The 19,916-nt window shown below is 41.9% G+C and overlaps 1 long non-coding RNA gene across 35 annotated transcripts in view; it reads right to left on the bottom strand.

Annotated features, from left to right (window-relative positions):
• Positions 1–19,916, bottom strand: part of LOC117695520 (uncharacterized) — an 87,201-nt gene that overhangs the window by 12,468 nt on the left and 54,817 nt on the right. For 25 of the 35 annotated variants that reach the window (XR_013105956.1, XR_013105952.1, XR_013105950.1 and 22 more), the window contains 2 exons: positions 15,067–19,536; positions 12,232–12,405 (listed from right to left, as the gene is read on the bottom strand). This is a non-coding gene — a long non-coding RNA (uncharacterized LOC117695520). Of the gene's footprint in view, positions 1–7,230; positions 7,986–10,224; positions 10,429–10,736; positions 11,595–12,231; positions 12,406–15,066; positions 19,537–19,916 lie in introns of those variants that run through there. The other 10 variants (XR_013105927.1, XR_013105930.1, XR_013105933.1 and 7 more) reach the window with 9 other exon arrangements.

The raw sequence follows: 19,916 nt of genomic DNA on the forward strand, positions 1-19,916 counted from the left end.
CCTCCCAGTTGTTTACTCTCGCAATCCTACCTCCTCTCCCCCTTCTCCTTTGAGCAGGTGGGAGTCCCCCTGGTTATCCCCTCACCCTGACTATTCAAGTCTCTGTGAGGGTAGGTGCTTCCTCTCCCACTGAGGCTAGACAAGGCAGCCCAGCTACTAGAACATATCCCACACACAGGCAACAGCTTTTCCAGTTCTTCAGGACCTACATGAAGGTCAAGCTGCACATCTGCTATATATGAGCTGAGAGGCTGAGGTCCAGCCTGGGTGTGTTCTTTGGTTGGTGGTGAATAAGATAGATAGATAGATAGATAGATAGATAGATAGATAGATAGATAGATAATTTCCCAAAATAAGATGAAGAGTACGAAAATTTTAAAAAAGTTACTTCTCAAAAGAACAAGAAGGCTATGAAGAAACTATTTCTTAAAAGATGTTTAGAAAAGAAATAAATCAAGTAGAACACTTCTCATGAAAAGAAAGTATTAGTGGGCTGGTGCTCAGGGTAGTCCTGGGGTGCCAGCTCTGCACCCAATCCCCCAAAACTCAGAGGAGGCTGGACTCCCAGGAGCTCTAATATGTCCAGGATTGTAGGTGAGTGGGCAGCTGCACAACTCCCATCAAGAGGGAGTAATTGGGACTCACTGGGACCCAGGAACTCCCTCACAACCAGTGGTGCAGGACCCTTATGGTCTGCACCAGTGCTTGGAGAAGTTCTAGGATGCTAGCTCTGCATCCACGCTTCCCAAACACAGAGGAGGTTGGACTCTCAGGAGCTCTAACATGCCCATGAACATAGAATAATAAGATCATAGGATCTCAGGAGCTTGGGCATACCAGGATTTCAGGATTCCAGAAGCAGCCTGACTTCCAGAAGCTATCTCAACCAGGATCTCAGGATCACAGAGACAGCTGGATTCTGAGGAGTTCCAACACAACCAAGGTTAAAGGACAGACAGGCTCCAGTCAGAGACAGTGTGTGCAGGTAGCATTAGAGATAACTAAATGGCAAACGGCAAGCCCAAGAACAGAAATAAAGATTACTTGGCATCATCAGAACCTAGCTCTTCCACCATAGCAAGTCCTGAATACCCCATGACACCAGAAAGCAGGCTTCATATTTAAAATCACTTTTCATGATGATGATAGAGGACGTTAAGGACATAAATAACTCCCTCACAGAAATACAGGAGAACACATGTAAAACAGGTAGAAGCCCTTTACAAGGAAATACAAAAATCCCTTAAAGAATTATAAGAGAACACAACCAAACAGGTGAAGGAATTGAACAAAGCCACCCAGGACATAAAAATGGAAGTAGAAACAATCAAGAAACCACAAAGGGAGACTACCCTGGAGATAGAAAACTTAGGAAAGAAATCAGGAGTCATAGACACAAGCATCACCAACAGAATACAAGAGATAGAAGAGAGAATCTCAGGTGCAGAAGATACCATAGAAAATATTGACACAACTGTCAAAGAAAATGCAAAATGCAAAAAGTTCTTAACACAAAACATCCAGGAAATCCAGAACACAATGAGAAGACCAAACCTAAGGATAATAGGTATAGATGAAAGTGAAGATTGGCCCAACTTAAAGGGCCAATAAATATCTTCAACAAAATTATAAAAGCAAACTTCCCTAATCTAAAGAATGAGATGCCCATAAACATACAAGAAGCCTATAGAAAGCCAAATAGACTAGACCAGAAAAGAATTACGTCCCGTCACATAATAATCAAAACACCAAGTGCACAAAACAAAGAAAGAATATTAAATGCAGTAAGGGAAAAAGGCCAAGTAACATATAAAGGCAGACCTATCAGAATTACACCAGAGGATACCAGTGGCTCCAGCAGTCTCCCAGCCGATCTGCTCCCCTCTGGAAACTGAGTCCAGAGGCACCCTAGGGAGGGCACAGATCTCAGAGCAGAAGGTAGGAGAACCCGCCCACAGCCCTAGGCCTTAGAAGCACAACTGGCAGCAGAGAGCCCCCCAGAGGGCACCTGGCAGCCAGACCCTGCCCCTGTGGAGAACCACTCCCCTTCCACCTCTGGCCTAGATAACAGTGGCTTGAGCAGTCTCCCAGCCGATCTGTTCCGCTCTGGAAACTGAGTTCAGAGGCACCCTAGGGAGGGCACGGATCACAGAGCAGAAGAATACTCAGCCTTGGTGTATCTACTCATCAAGCATACTGAGCAGACCTGCCCAAACCTCTGAAGTCCTGGAATTCCATCTGGATTCAGTGAAGACACAGCATCAGAGGTTTATCAACTTACTCTTCCCCCCCCCCCACCCCTCTTCTAATATCCCAATGCCTGTAATCAGCTTGAAGAAGTTAAAGAAGTGTCAGCGCCCCTATTCCCTGGGCTTGGGGACTAAGGTGGTTAATAATGGTCTGTCTTTCTAGGGAAAAGTAGTGGTTTTGTTGGAACAGGGAGGATTAGCTAGAACTTATTGCATAGCCATAACCTATTTGTAGAAATCTGTATAATTATTATCAAGATGAAGTTATAATTTCTTAAATGGTACAAAATTTACTTTGATTTCAAGTTTAAGGTTTTCATTGGTACAAGCCTCTTATTAATATAAAAGTGAGAAGAATATTGACACTCTCATGGGCATTGTGCCTGTGTAACACATTTAGGAATATAAGGCCTAGACCAAGTCCTTCTTTAACTTTTTTAACTGATTTGGGACGGTTAACCTATAAGTTAAGGGACTATAGCAAATTCATGGCTTTGAGTTTATTGTTAGGGTGTTTTCCATATTTTATTTAGAAATAGCTGAGAGGAGTGAACAGACAACAGTCCAGATTACCTTACATGGATAGTTGGTTTTCAAAACATCAGAAGTCCACAGAACTGACGCTACAAATATTTATATATTAATGTCCATTCTGATTAGAGACCTGTCTGCTCCTGATAGCTTCCTGTCGTGGATTCTAAGAAGAAATTGAGCATCCTTGGAGTTACTCCAGTTGTGTGGTGACAGCCACTAGGCAAGAATTGCCTCTTTCCATCTACAGACAAATTACTGTCCAGAAAAGGACACACATGCAGAATAGTCAACTGATTATATCTGCCTAGACAGAGTAATCAGCCCTTAATAATCCTGCATCACTAATGTCTGTCAGATGACTCTGGGCCAGAAGGCTAAAGATTTGATGCTCCAACGTTTGGTAGTATAGGGGCTTTTCAGGTGCTCAGCGGTCTCTATAAATTGGCTAAGTTTTAGAAGCTATGTTTAGTGCTTCCCATAACTTCAGTTAACTCAGTCATTCTGGATTTCTGATGGGGTTGAAGACCTATAGTCTCATAGCCAATCCTGGCTATTTACTTTGAGAGAAAAGATCTGAGTAGATAGTTTTCAGCTGACATTTCATTCTAAAGCAAAAAAAAAAAAAAAAAAAGCCAGGATCAAAAGTAAGTGTTTTAGTTAGAAGAGATGACAGAGGTTCTGGTTAGTCAACAAAATGATGGACTGGATATTAGGACTATCTTGTACCTCACTGATACAATTAGGAATAAGTATGCTCTAATTGTATTTTGAGAGAAAAGTTTTACTTTAACAGGAAGAGTGATATGTAGGAGGAGATAAGTGGGAAGGAGTACTGAGAGGAAGAGATGGAATAAGGAGAGAAGATGAAGGAGAGGAGAAGCTAGGTGATGAGAGAGAGAAAGAGAGAGGGGGCATGGAGGCAGATGTTCACATGTCTCCACCAGTCAAAGATAGTTTTTATATCTAGGTTGGGTATTGGGTTATGCTTCTGATTGAGCATTACCAACTTATAAATCCTTTGATTAATATTTTTAATAATTGTATAAAAGCAAAAAGGAAAGGGGGCATGGGACAGGGGTTTTCTAGGGAAGGGAAATGGGGAAAGGGGATGGCACCTTAAATGTAAATAAAATATTAAATAAAATTTAAAAAAAAGAATTACACCAGACACTATAAAAGCTAGAAGATGCTGAACTCCCCCGGCCTGTGGGGATTCAAAGAGACCCTAGGGAAGGGGGCGAAAGAATGAAAGAGACAAGAGACACAAGGAAGAAGCACCAGTCTGAATGTCTGATCTAGTGCTTAAATTTTATTGTTCAGGCTGCTGTTATAAAGGCAAGCAGGCAGGAGGGTCATCTGACAGTCAGGGTCCAGGGTCATCCCCTAATTGCAGAGTTTTCTAAGCCCACAAGAATTCCTAGCCCAAATTACTTATCTAAATATTTTCTCACAAGCAAGAAGGCAATTAAAACATTTCTCAGCTCGAGTTGCTTATCTGATTAATATTTTCTCCCTGGCAGAAGGGCAATAAATAAAGTATTCCTAAACTCAGGATGTTTACTTAACTGACACTTGCTCTCAGGCAGAAAAGGGGGTCTTGGCTCCCAGCACTGGACAGATGTCATACAGACCCTAAGAGAACACAAATGCCAGCCCAGGCTACTATACCCAGCAAAACTCTCAATTACCATAGATGGAGAAACCAAGATATTCCAAGACAAAACCAAATTTACACAATATCTTTCCACAAATCCAGTATTACAGCAGGAAGTCTTCAATACAAGGAGGGAAATTATACCCTAGAAAGAACAAGAAAGTAACCCTCTTCCAACAAATCCAAAAGAACATAGCCACACAAAGATAACTTCACCTCTAATAATAAAAATAACAAGAAGCAACAATCACTGTTCCTTAACATCTGTTAACATCAATGGACTCAATCCCCCAATTAAAACACATAGGCTAATGGACTGGATACATAAACGGGCCCAGCATTTTGCTGCATACAGGAAACCCACCTCAGTACAAAGACAGACTCTACCTTAGAGTAAAAGGCTAGAAAATAATTTTTCAAGCAAATGGCCCTAAGAAACAAGCTGGAGTAGCATTCTAAAGTCTCCAGCCCGAGAACACAAAGGGAGGGACTCATGGCTCCATCTGTATAGGTAGTGGAGGGTGGCCTTGCCAGGCATCAGTGGAAGTGGACAGCCTTGGTGCATGAAAGCTTGGTGCATGAAAGGTTTCAAGAGGTGGGAATAAGAGGATGGTGGGAGCACACCCTCATAGTAATTGGAGGAGGGGGGATGGGCTAAGGAGTTAGGTATCAGTGGAAGTAGAGGGCCTTGGTGCCTGAAAGTTTGGATTCCCTAGTGTTGGGGAACTTAAGAGCAGGGAGGTTGTTAGTTCCTTTAAGAAGTCCGAACAGACCACTCCAGACCATGTGGTTCTAAGGGGGAGGAGGTTTATTCAGGGGATAGGGCAAAGGTGGGGAGAGGAAGGTGGAAGAGATAAGAGAGAAGAGAAGTAGAGGCCGGCCATGACCACGTGGAGAGAGAGAAGGGGGGAGAGGGGACAGAGAGGAAAGAGGGTAAGAGAGAGAGTAAGAGGAAGAGATTAAGAGATTAAGAGAGTAAGACAGCAAGAGAGAGAGGAGGAGGCAAGCAGCCCCTTTTATAGTGGATCAGGCCTACCTGGCGGTTGCCAGGTAACTGTGAGGAGGAGCATACCTGGCTGTTGCCAGGTAACTGGGGAGGTGGAGTTTAGACAGAATACTAACAGAGGTGAAAATGGGGGGATGGTGGTAGTACACCCTCATAGAAACTCCCAGAATTATATGGATTAGACATGACAGAGGCAGGCCGCCAGAAGACTAGATTTCAGAATTCAAACAAAAATATTATCTTGATTCTAAAAATTTTTGAGAATTGTATATTGCAGAATACACAGCCTTGGTATATCTACTCATCAAGTGAGCTGAGCAGACCTGCTGGAACCTCTGATGTCCTGGAATTGCAGGGGGATTCAGTGAAGACACAGATGTCAGAGGCTTATCAATTTACTCTTCTCCCTGCCCCTCTTCTACTATCTCAACACCCATAATCAGCTTGAAGAAGTTAAAGAAGAGTCGGCACCCCTATTCCCTGGGCTTGGGGACTGAGGTGGTTAATATTGGGCTGTCTTTCTAGGGAAAATAGTGGTTTTGTTGGAACAGGGAGGATTAGCTAGGATTTATTGCATAGCAATAACCCACTGGTAGAAATATGTATAATTGTTATTAAGATGAAGTTATAATTTTTTAAATGGTTCAAAATTTACTTTGATTTCAAATTTAAGGTTTTCATTGGTATGAGCTTCTTATTAATATAAAAGTGAGATGAATATTCTTACTATCATAGGCATTGCACCAGTATAACACATTTAGGAATACAAGTCCTTCTTTAACTTTTTTAACTTATTTGAGATGGTAGCCTGTGAGTTAAGGGCCCATAGCAAATTCATGGCTTTGAGTTTATTGTTAGCGTGTTTTCATATTTTATTTAGAAATAGCTGAGAGGAGTTAACAGACAACAGTCCAGATTGCCTTACATGGATAGTTGGTTTTCAAAACATCAGAAGTCCACAGAATTGAAGTTAAAAACATTTCTGTATTAATGTTCATTTTGATTAGAGACCTGTCTGCTCCTGACAGCTTCCTGTCTTGGATTCTAAGAAGAAATTGAGCATCTTTGGAGTTACTCCAGTTCTGGTGAGACAGCCACTAGGCAAGAATTGCCTCTTTCCATCTACAGACAAATCACTGTCCAGAAAAGGACACATTTGCAGAATAGTCGACTGATTATACCTGCCAAGACAGAGTAATCAGCCCTTAATAATTCTGCATCACTAGGTCTGTCAGATGATCCTGGGCCAGAAGGCTGAAGATCGAATGCTCCAACATTTTGTAGTATAGGGACTGTCCAGGTGCTCAATGGTCTCTGTAATTTGGCTAAGTTTTAGAAGCTATGCTTTGTGCTTCCCATAATTTCAGTTAACTCAGTCATTCTGGATTTCTGATGGGTTGAAGATTTATAGTCTCATAGCCAATCCTGGCTATTTACTTTGAGAGAAAAGATTTGAGAGGATGGTTTTCAGCTGACATTCATTCTAAAGCCAAGAAAAAAGCCAGGTTCAGAATTAAGTCATAATAAGATGCATAATAGTCAGGGATATCCCATGTTGGTAATCTTGTAGCCAACTGGCAGACATCTGGGGTGAGTAAGGGCCACCAGGAATAGGGGGGCACTGTCTTTGAAACTGACCAAACAACATCTCCAGTTTGTGAGAGGATGTCCACCATGTCAGCTTTTGGGGGACATGAGGGTTATCCTTGAGGGCTAGTCCAGGCCTTCCCACCAGGAGCGAGATCACGGTCCAGACCACAAGTACCTCAGGTGGAGACAAACCAGAGTGTGTGACCAAGTCTCGTTTTGTTTATTGTCTCGTCCATTGCAAAGAAATCCTGGGTATATATACACTTCACCACTGTCTTGCAGTCATGAATAAGCAGGGGAACACAGCTAAAGACTCTTTACTATGTGCGCCTCCAGCTGGGGGCGCTAAACAGCAAAACAAGATATGTGGGATAAACAAGATATCAGAGTGTGCTCAGCGGTTGTAGGCTGTTGAAAAAAAGGCTCTTGTCAGGGTATATGGCTCTAGATGGCTGCAAAGATGATGACCGCTTTCTGCTACGAGTTGGCTCACAACAAAAATGAATGGAAATTCTCTTTTTGATTGAGTCTGTGTGGTTTAGGATTCAGAGTACTTGCTCTCCCTGCACCTTACAATAGGATGTTTTTACGATAAGTCGGTGTGCCTTACGGCCATACCTTTGTGCTCTACGGCTCCCTAGTTATCTTGGGATATTTTCACGACAGAAAGCCATGTCTCAAACCCGAACACATTGCTGCCACTGCCTTCCCAGCTTTGGTCAGTCTGCTAGAGGTCTGTATGTCCTTTATGGTCATTCTCATATCTGAATGCCCACTGGTTTGCTTTTAAATTTTCATTTAGCTACATTTATGAGCTCTCATAGGGCAGTCATACTAGGCTCCTATCCGGTAGCGCATTTTGGCATCAGCAATAGTGTCAAGGTTTGGTGTCTGTACATGGGATGGATCCCAAAGTGTTTCCTGGCATTAAACAGGAGTCCAGGGAGATCACCTGAAAGAGAAAGTGAGGGAAAAACAGGCCGATGCAAAGAATGGCGATCTGTCTATAGGCTGATCAAATCGCAAACTTTACTTTTTCACACAGGGGTTATATACACAAAAAGGCGGGATGTGGGGCAAGGGGATGAGGAAGGAATGTAAGTGTTTTTAGGGGGAATACAGATATCTTCCAGAACAGAGTATCAGCTGGGTGAAGCTTCAGGGGACAGGTCACTCCAACTCCACCTATGATTCACTTGTCCCTATCTAAGTTAGGGATAATAATAATAATAATTCATCAAGATTACTTATCTCCAAGGTCTATGACTACAGCCTGGCAACTGTCCACCAAAGCTGCTTGTTTACAATAGCTTCTAGCCAGCTGTTTCAAGGTTTTTACACAGAGACCAAGACTTTGTGCTAGCAGGCTGGCTTTAAGCCTATGGCTGATTCCAGGCCTTCAGAGTACAAGCAGAGATGCCCCTGACAAAAGTGGGGTGGTCTCTGGATGGTCTTTCCTTCGGTCTCTGCTCCATTTTTCGTCCCTGCATTTCCTTTAGACAGGGAGAATTTTGGGTTGAAAAGTTTGAGATAAGTGGGTAACCACCAGCTAAAGAGCATACATGGGCTCGTCCTTGCCCCCCCCAACCCCCTGCTACATATGTAGCAGAGGACTGACTTCTCTGACCTCAGTGGGAGGGGTTGCACTTGGTCCTATGGAACCTTAGTGCCCCAGAGAAGGGGAATGCTAGAAGGGTAAAGTGGGAGTGGGTGCGGGAGCACCCTCTTCAAGAGGGTACCAAGGAGGACATTTGAAATTAAATAAATAAAATAATTAATAAAAAATATTTAATTTTTTCTTAGAACGAAGGACTTAGAGTGGACCCTTATTGAAAGTCCTGACATTTGGCCATGTGGGCATGAAAGAAAACCTTATATAACTGCAGGTCCTTGAGAATACTTTCTCTGACTACAGCTCCTTGCCCATTTCAGTCAGAGATAGAATGTCTTTGTGTAATGTCACTGTACCTAAGAAACCCTCATTAGAACAGTGAACCAATAGTATAGGTCAGTTATAAGAATCATAAGGCAGAAGCAAATGGATTTCGAATCTCAAGTACACCTAAAGGTCTGTTTATGTCAACTTATACAGACATAAATCTGTCTACTTGTGTAGACATAAGTCTAGTTATGTGTCTTCCTGGTGGAATAGTGTAGAAAGCAAAAGGGGGAGGCTTATGCATAGAAATAAGCAGTAGAGAATCCAGAGAAGTTAAACACACAGCTTGCCACACTAAAGTGGAATGAGGTGCTATGGAGCTTTTCTTCCTGGAAGGCTAGAAGGATGTAGTTTTACTCCTGGTGATACTTCACTTTTTTCTAATGAGAAAGCCTCTGCCCATTTTCCTTATAGTTTCTTTTTACTTTTCAAAGACCCTTTCCCCTAAATCTTGATCACTGCTTTTACACCACAAACCCATCCTTAAGAGTAATGTTGCGCTGGGCAGTGGTGGTGCACACCTTTAATCCCAGCACTTGGGAGGCAGAGGCAGGCAGATTTCTGAGTTCGAGGCCAGCCTGGTCTACAGAGTGAGTTCCAGGACAGCCAAGGTTACACAGAGAAACCCTGTCTCGAAAAACCAAAAAAAAAAAAAAAAAGGAGTGATGTTGCTTGTGCTTAAGAGTGATATTTACAACATGAAAGAGTCATCCTAGGCCAGGACAATCATGTAACTGCAAGTGCCATGTTTATCACAATTATGCTCCCTAGAGATTAAATCTTGGTCACTGTCTCTAAGTCAATAGTACCTATTCTTGAGAAAGAAGCCAGGTGTACATTGGAAAGAATTTCAATGTAAGCATGTCTTAAGTTGTTATGCACTTTGGACTGAGTTAATTGTTACCTGAATACTTATTTCCAAAATTGTGCTACACTTAAATATGAGTAACGTTTATCTGGGCCAGACTTTAAAAGTCTTGGTCCAGCGCTGGTTACAATAAAATCAGGTTGAACTGAATTTCATTATTGTGTCTTCCTTGGATACATACATGGTGTGTCCATGTCATGAAACAGGGGTGGAGAAACACAACTCTATTTAGAATTGCATCCAAATGTATCTTATGATATATTGGTTCAGCTGAAAGTGGAAAAATGGAGTTCACATCAATGAAATATATGTACATAAGGAAAAGATTATGAGACATTGTACATAATGTTTTAAAGTGGTTTCTTTTCCCTAAGCTTTGCTTACCACACACTCAGGATGATATTCTCAAGTTCCGTCCATTTGCCTGAAAAATTCATGATGTCTTTGTTCTTAATAGGTGAATAGTATCCCATTGTGTAGATGAACCACATTTGTCAGGGGCATCTCTGCTTGTACACTGAAGGCCTAAATTCAGCCATAGGCCTAAGTCAGCCTGCTAACACAGTCTCGGGTCTCTGTGGAAAAACACTGAAACAACTATTGTAAACAAGCAGCTTTGGTGGAAAATTGCCAGCCTGAGTAGTCATAGACCTTGGGTAGCTTTGGCGAATAGTAACAACTTAGATTAGGACAAGTGAATCATAGGCGGAGTCATAGTGAACTGTCCCCTGAACCTTCACCCAGCTGACACACTGTTCTGGACACCTACGCTCCCGCGTCATCAACTTCCCCACATCCTGCCTTTTTGTGTATGTAACCACTGTGTGAAAAAGTAAAAATTATGGTTTGATCAGCCTATAGACAAGCTGTGTTTCTTTGTGTCTTTGCCTGCTTACCCTGCTCTCTTAGGTGATCTCCCCGGATTTCTGTTTAATGTCCTGCTGGACAGGACACCACATTTTCTATATCCATTCTTTGGTTGAGGGATATCTGAGTTGTTTCCAATTTCTGGCTGTTATGAAGACAGCTGCTATGAACATAGTGGAGCACAAGTCCTAGGTATATATGGTGAAGCATCATTTGTGTATATGTCCAAGAGCTTATAGCTGGATCTTCAGGTAGAAATATTTCCAATTTTCTGAGAAACGACCAGATTGATTTCCAAAGTGGTTGTACAAGTTTGCAGTCCCACCAGCAATGGAGGACTTAATGCACATCCTCCCCAACATGTACTGTCACTTGAATTTTTGATCTTAGCCATTCTGATTGGTGTAAGATGGAATTCCAGAATCATTTGGATTTGCATTTCTTAATGACTTCAGACGTTGAACATTTCTTTAAGTGCTTCTCAGCCATTAGAGATTCCTCTGTTTATCTCTGTACCCTGTTTTTTAAATTGAGTTGTTTTGTCTAATTTTTTGAGTTCTTTATATATTTTAGATATTAGTCCTCTTTCTGTTATGGATTTGGTGAACATTTTTTCCCAATCTGTAGGTCGCTGTTTTGTAGTATTGACAGTTGTGATGATTTGTATATGTTTTGCCCAGGGAGTGGCACCATTTGGAGGTATGGTCTTGTTGGAATAGGTGTGTCACTGTGGGCGTGGGCTTTTAAGATCCTACTTCTAGCTGCCTGGGAGTCAGTCTTCTAGCAGCCTTCAGATGAAGATGTAGAACTCTCAGCTCCTCCTGCACCATGCCTGCCTGGATGCTGCCATGTTCCTGCTTTTATGATAATGGACTGAACCTCTGAACCTGTAAGCCAGCCACAATTAAACGTTGTCCTTTATAAGACTTACCTTCGTCATGGTGTCTGTTCACAGCAGTAAAACCCTAATTAAGACAACAGTGGTCTTTGTCTTACAGAAACTTTTCAGTTTCATGAGGTTCCATTTATTAATTATTAATCTTATTTCCTGAGCAATTACTGTTCTGTTCAGGAAGTTGTCTCCTGTGCCAATGTGTTCAAAGCAGTCCCCCCTCTTTCTCTTCTATTAGATTTAGTGTACTAGGTTTTATGTTAAGGTCTTTAATCTACTTGGACTTGAGTTTTGTGCAGGGTGATAAATATAAATCTATTTGCATTCTTCTACACGCAGATATCCAGTTAGACCAGCACCATTTGTTGAAGACACTTTCTTTTTTCCATTGTATGGTTTTGGCTTCATCACAAATCAAGTGTCTATGGGTGTGGGTTTATTTCTTAAGTACCAAAGAGAAGCAGATGACAAAGTCATAAGCAAACGCCATAGGAAACATTATTGAATAATGGAAGAAAATACTTTTGCTCCAATGTTAAGTCATGGAAACGCAAGTTAACATCATGTGAAATCCCCCAATACATCTGCCAGTCACAGCAAAGCATCGTGTAGCTTTCAGCATTCAGAGTTACCTTGAAAGTCAGCCTCCCATCAGTCATAAACAGCCTTGTCTAGTGTGACAGTCAGATATGGAATAAGATGCCCAGGGAACTTGCAGAGTGAATCTGGATGAGAATCAAGTTCCTGGTGTGATTCACTGGTCTCCAGGCTCTGAGATGTCAACATTTTTCTTTTCCTTTCTAGGCCTACATTCAGAAGACAGTGAGACATCATCAGATCAGGAAGCCTTGGAGAGAGATTGCTATTGGCTGAAGGAGGCAAATGGGAGACCTGGCCATAAGGCTATTATTGCCTTCTTTAAAAGAGAAGGCACCTGATGGAGGTGAGTGCCTTCCAGCCCACTTGCTTATGTTTTTGCTTTCCTTTTCTATGGTGCCAGAATTACAATGCTGGCTCTTTTCTAGGACATTCGCCATTAATATCAAATAGAAACCAAAAGCTAAACAAAAAGACCAGGCAACAGTTACTAGAGTCTGAATAGCTATTGATAACATTTTTTTTTCAGTTGGGAGGGCAGGAACACAAAACCTGCCTTCAGAACCCCTTGGCTTTTCTAAGGCAACACTGCCATCATGCGGATATAGTTCCATAAATTCCTTGTGCCTAATTTGTATCTTGTTCTGCCATGTTTGGTTGTATTCCTAGGAGGTCTGCCCTAGGAGGTCCGAAGCGAAATGGAGAAGTGGATCTTAGGGTGTGGGCTGAGGAGAAACCTCTATGCCTTCTCTTCTCGTGGCTATTTGTCTGCCCTGGATCTGTGTTACCAACAAACGGCTTCATCTGAGGGTCGCTAATTTCAATTCTAGCAAACGTACTAAATTTCTTTTGCCGCAGCCCGGTGAATTGGACTCAGAAGACATGAGCAGACCAAAGTGCTTAGCATAGTGATAATCGATCCAAAGCCCTCTCTAATATTTGATCCACGAGACTGCAACAGGGAAGCAGAGCCCCAGAGTATCCGCGCTAGTGTTTTAACGGGATTCTTCGAGACTTGTTCGCAATAGGAAGACCGCGGGTCCCACTACACAACTTCCTGAACCACTATGTCCCTTGGCAAGGGCCTGTCCACTCTAGGTAACTCACTTTCTAAGTCTGAAAGGAGAAAACATACCAGTCCATGTCTTTCCTTGGACTTTGAAAGAAGTCACTAAAGCCCTGTTAAGAAGCTCAGGTATTTCTTGCTAGGAATTATGGGAAAGCAGCTTAATGATGCCAGTTTTGAAGTTCTTTCCACATGATGGCAGTAGTGTTCCAGAAACCTGACCATTGCAAACACTTGTCTCTAGCCTTTCATATCTGGACAACAAAAATGCCACCTAGAGAAAGGGGTACCAGGAAATACAGCTGTTTTGACTTTAGTCCAAAAACTATGAGTTCAACAGTATTTTATTTTAATAGCCCACTTCTGGAAAGAACTGACACCTAAAGCCAGCATAAGTCAGTTCTCTTCTTTCCAGAAGTGAATTTGTAGGGACTTTGCATTCAAGTATGATCTTTTACTCTTAGCCTGTCCATTTATGTTCATAGGGCATATTTGGTAAACAGAGGAATACAAAGTGGCTGCTTGAAGCCTGGAGGGTATCATGTAATCCAAATGTCTTTCCCTTTTTCTTAATTCACATTTTATGCTGAAAATTCTAAAGTATACTTATTAGGGTTCTCTGAGCATGCTATGGGGTGTGTTTGTGTACATAGCATGACATTTGTGTAGAGGTCACAGGACAGTTTTCAAGACTTTTTTTCTTTCCCTCCTTACCCTTGTGTGGGTTTAGGGCTCAAACTTAGATGGTCAGGCAAGTGCTTTAAGAGCCATGCCATCTTGTCTAGTCCATTATAAAGTTCTCCAACTAGTATACACTATTAGGTTTTGTCATGGGATTTTCTAATAAAATGTTTTTATTAATTCCTCTTGACCCTCTGAGTGCTGCTCCCTCTACAATATCCTCCGTCAGCTCTTCAAGACTTGGGATTATAAACATCTGCCATCAAGCTAGACTGTTTCTGTTGCCCAAGCCTGTTCCCAACTCTCACTTTAACATCCCAAGTGCTGAGACTAGAGGCCTGTGCCTCCACATCAGGCTCGAGTGGTCTCTGACCTGGCATCCCCTCCATACCAAGCAGGGATCTGCTCTCTTATTAAATTGTGTGGAGGGAAGCCTGTCACCACTGTCAGAATTCCTATCAGAACTTCCATTTGCTTATCTTTTCACACGAGAATATTTTCAAATGGCAGAAAATACTCTTCACTATTTCCTGCAATACCATAAAGCTCCGTGAGTACTTGCGTTTTATCTCTTTGTTATATTACTTAACACATCCCCAGTAGCACATTAAAAAGTTTGCCTAGGATTTAGGAAATGTCAGTGTCTTAGTTTCTATTGCTGTGATGAACCACCATGACCAAAACCAAAACCAAATTGGGGATTATGCTTCCGCATTACTGTTCATACTTGAAGGAATTCCAGGCAGGAGCTCAAACAGGGCGGGAAGCAGGAGCTGATGAATAGGACACGGAGGGGTGCTGCTCACTGGCTGCTTTCTTACAGAGCCCAGGACCACCAGCCCAGGGGTGGCCACACCTCATAATGGGATGGGTATTCATTCTCCTCATCAATCACTAAGAAAATTTTCTACAGGCTTGCCTACCACCTGATCTTAAAGAGACATTTTTCTCAATTGAGGATTCTTCCTCTCAGATAGCTCTAGTTTATGCCAATTAACGCAGAACTACCCAGGACCATCCAGCATGCTAACTGTGAAGAAAAGCAGCAGCAGAAACCACCAATAAAGCAACTCATACTGGGGACTGAATACAGCTCAGGACCCATGTCAGGTGACTCACAGACCTGTGAACTCCAGCTCAGAGGAAGCCAGTAAAGCTCTCTTCGATCCTGTGTGGACACATGTACACATATAAATAAACTGAAACATCTAAAAAAGAGAAAGAGAGAAACTGCTCATTTTATGGACTGCTCTTGTGCGTGTCTTTCTCTTCTGAGAAATTTGGGGAGCCCACTTGAATATCATATGCTGCCAGGGAAATTGGGAGCCCTTCTTAAGGTTTCTAGCCTCATTAATGCAATAATTTAAGAAGGGACTCAGAAGGAAGCTCAAGAACAATTTTATTAGTTTAAAAGCTGCCCAGAGAGGATGAGAGAATGAAAACAGGGAGGGCTTCTGAGTCAAGCAGATAGATCCTGGCAGACCCATGAGTGTGGGGACAAAATCTAGGACACCACCAATGGGCTTTCTAGGAAGGAAAAGCACACTATCTCAGTAAAGGGTACTTTGACAGATGTTGAGATAGCTCAAATCCTAATGTGAGGTCCCCTCAGGTGGCTTCTAGAGGAAGAGAAGAGAATTAACTAGCACATGATTTTTATAATAGAATAGTGGGACTGTTCTCTGCCGGTTCCCATGTAGGTGCTGCAGTGTTGAATGAACTAAGGTTTGGAACACTATATCTATCCAGCATTTTCCTTATCCAAAAAAAAAAAAAATGTTAGTCAGAAATAGTTTTCTAAAACACACCTCACATAGACTTAAGGCTAATTAATGTCTGGCAACTATGATTCATATACATACATATATGTATATATATACAATTTGTGCTTATAGAATCAAAGGCTAAAATTTATATATCTACAATTATACATATACACATATATACCTTTGATTATACTTAATGCTGGCTAAAGGACATGCAGCTGGCCAGAAATCATTTTTTTGTTTTTACTGTCAAGGCCAGTTGAGTGTCTGATCCTGGTCCCCAGGGGTCATCTGGGTTTAGGAGCACCCTTTGACTTTTGTCTCATTTTTGAAACATCCAACAATCTTAACTTAGGATGGTTTCTATATCCTTTTAATATTTATGAGTTCCTTTATTTCTTGACTATCACAGTAACTAACATCTCATTAAATAATTGATTATGAGCTAAGATTACCTGTATGCATAGTGCTAATAATGAGGCCTTGTAAATTCCCAGACAAACCTCATAGGAGACACAGAGAGGGTTTTTTGTTTTTTGGGTTTTTTTTATTCCATATGGTCCAGAGAATGATGTACCATACCTGTGCCTTTGGTGTTTCTATGAATACAGGTACCATATAGAGAAAGGTAACAAATAACAAACCATCATCAAATCAATGTTTACAATATCCCGCAGAAATCAACTGAAGAAGCCTTGCTGAAACCGTGATGCTGGAGTCACTGAGGATTTCCAGATGAAGTCCACTCTAGAGGTGTGTATCTCATTAACTGTTCATTGCAGGCATCTTCCTGTTGTAGAATAAACATTAGGAACCTCTGTTGGAAATAAATTTACCCTGAGCTGGTCCTAAACACACAGTGCCTTTTCTCTTGGGCTGTTTTATGGATCTCCTTTTCCCTGAACCAGGGAGGGTCTAGACTGACCCCAGGACAGGAAGTTCAGGTGCACTTTCATGAGTGTTTGGGTGTCAAGTAGGACGCCAAGTCCCCACTCCAGAGGCAGCTTTTCAGTGAGCTCATAAAGCACAGGAGAATATACTGATAGAGTGTATACACAGAAGACGTTTGTTCCCCTGTAAAACTGAAGACAGCAAATGGTTGCTTTTTCTAAAGTATCAGAGAAGCAATCCTGTGGTGTGTGGTAGAGACAAAAGACTTGCTGTTGAGCCAGTCATGACAGGCTGAACCCAAAGCACCTTTCCTCATAACCAGGACAGACTTGTCTGAAGAGTCTTTTCCATCTGGAAATTGACAACAGACAAAACATTTTCCCCCTCTTAGAATGATATCAGAGAGGACACATGGTTTTGAAGGTTCGCTCTCTAGTGTCTTTAAATCTTATATAGGTGAGTTGCAGCCCACACCCATCATCAAGGATTGCTCACAGCAGCCTAAGTATTTGCTTCTAGCCTTTTCTAACTTGAGATCCTCTCTGGAAGCTAGAGTAAACAACCACTTACTTGAAAGCCTGCACAGTGTGTCTACAACCAGAGGCACATGGTCTGAAGAACTTTAACACAGGACCCCATGCCTTCTCCTCCATGTCCTAAGAGAGGCCTGGATGCCAGTTCTACCTCGGGGTGGGAAATGAAGTCTACAGAGCCTGAAGAGGAGCCTTGGTTCTGCTCACTGTGAGGATGGAACAAATTCAGGCTCTTGTGGGCAATTCTTTCCTGCTCTAGCCCTTTAGAGCCTGAGTTGGCAGGCTTTTAACTAACATCTCCACTCTAAGCCAAATGGCTACATTATTGCAATGACGTAGAAACAGCAAACTGGTCAGTTCCATAAATCATACAGCAAGCTGTTTGGGAAAGTCCCAGGCATGCCCAAGTGTCTGAAGACTTTAGCAAGACCTATTTCTAGTTGCAGATGTGTCAGAATGCTCCTCATAGGTAAACAGCTTGACAGGAGAGAGTGAAGGAAGAAAACCGGTATCAAACAGAAAGCAACTCACAGAACATTTGGATTTGTGAGGGTTTTGCTAGAGATGTCTTGAAATGCTGACAAACTATCCCAAGCCTATGGCTGAGGCAATCCTGCTCTGGGATACACAGCTAGACCTTGTCTCTCAAAACAGAAAACAAAGGTCTTCTTCAGGCTTGAAGCACTTTCTTCCTTTTCAGCCTTTATTCACCAAATCAATCTATGGTGGAGACAAAATGATACTCTAGCCAACTACTTGACTGGTAACATTGACATAAAATAAATCATAACAAGGCCAAAAGGAACTATATATCCTAGCTTCCCATTCTCTACATCATGGAAGGATTGGGAAGAGTGCTCAAGATGCTGATTCAGAGATTATCTAACTCTATATTGAAGACACAAGGAAGTGTGTTTGAAACACCAAGTTCTTTTCCATGGAGCTGATCTGAAAGGGCAGGACTGGCCTTAGAGGTGCTCGGAGATGCTTAGGCTCCAAGCTGGGCCAACGCGTCACTTCTCAACGAATTTAGGACACTAATGATGCTTCAGGCTAGACAAGAAGTTGTCAACCTCTGTGCTTCAAACCCCTTTAGCAATCCTCCACTTCCAAAACTATTTACATTATGATTCATAACAACAGCAAAATTACATTTATGAAGGAGCAAGGAAAATAATTTTATGGTTGGGATCACCAGATGACAAATTGTATTAAAGGGCTGTAGCATTTGGAAGGGTTAGAACCACTAGTCTAGACCCTGAAGGAGTAGCCTAGATAGATTAGCCTTAATCAAAGATACTCCTATAGAAAGGCATTAGGACCACAACCTGGGATCCTCAAGTGTGGGAAACTCAGAGCTGCTCCTAGAGATAAATGTGTGCTCTTGGGGGCCTTTGTCTACTGCTTAGTCCCCTTGAAGTAATTTGCAAGCTTTCTTGTGGAATTACTATGCTTTTGAAGTTTTGTGTTCCTCATAGTTTCTTCAGGCCTAGTAAATCAGTCATTTCCAACAGAAATTCAGTGGTCATGAGTCTGCTAAGAGACTCTACTGAAGAATTGTTATTGAGATCATGCTTGGGGTTGGAGGAATGGGTCAGCTCTATGTACTGCTCTGGTAGGGCCTGGGATGATTCCTAGCAACCAACAGGGGTTGCTTGTTCCCTTGTACACACATGTACACATAACTAGAAAAGATAAAAACAGTAAGTACAAAAGAAGAAACTTTTATAATCTTTTAAAAAGCAAACCATGAAGCTCTGCCCCTCCACTCATTCTAGTTGTACCTCAGGACAACTGTGCACTTGGTTCAGGTCCTTGTTCACTAGCTTATGTATCAAAGTTTTACACTAGTGAATGGCCCCAGGGTACCCATAGAGGAATGTAATGTTTAGTGGAGTCTGCAACCATTTGACCTCCCATAGGCCCAGTCTAATGACTTCCAGGGCCTTGCCTGGCAGAAATTATCTGTATACTGGCGATCTGTAAAACTTGTCCCACAAAATGACAGTATTAGCCCATCAAGGATCTTGCTCTGCTCCCACCATTCCAATCTGGGGGGGGGGGGGGGCAAGAAAGTCAGCAAGTGACCCAGTCTTCAGCCTTTTTCTTCATTCTGATGAAGTAAGTCTATGTAAGAACTTACTTTTTGGTTTCCCTTTGCTATCAATGACAGATATATTAGGAAGGGGTAGAATCTTATCCCAGCACCAAAAATATGTTACAAGAGAAAAAATGAATGAGATCTAAGGCACCCACTATCATCAAACATCTTTGAAGAAGTCAGGATCTATATGGACAAGGCCTCTGATTTCTGCCTATCTTTATCCAGGAGCCTTCTATCAAGTGCTTCTATATTTATCAGATTTTCTGGTGGTCCTGGTGGCAGACTTAGGGGATCCAGACCTAGGAAAGAAAAGAAAATGCATAACACCAGGAATAGAGAAAAGCACATCATAGTTCTCATTCACATTCACTTCCACCCAGTCTCCATATTCTGACCTAGGCCTTTTGTGCCAAAGGGATCAAGCTGACTTAACTTTTTAAATAAACTTAATTACACTGTATTTTACCTCTAAGAAATTCTACTTTCTGGACAGTTTTTGACACTTTTAAATAATGGCAAGGCCTAGAATATAGAAAAATAAAACATTCATAGGTTGACATAAAAACCACAGCTCTCAACTTAAAGGGAATAAGCATGGTTTATTCTGGATCCATTTGCAGTCACCATGGCCCAGGAACATAGGTTTAGATTACCCCAAATTCCATGTTCTAACATGCAA

The sequence above is a fragment of the Arvicanthis niloticus genome, chromosome X (genome assembly GCF_011762505.2).
Source record: "Arvicanthis niloticus isolate mArvNil1 chromosome X, mArvNil1.pat.X, whole genome shotgun sequence".
Classification (NCBI taxonomy): domain Eukaryota; kingdom Metazoa; phylum Chordata; class Mammalia; order Rodentia; family Muridae; genus Arvicanthis; species Arvicanthis niloticus.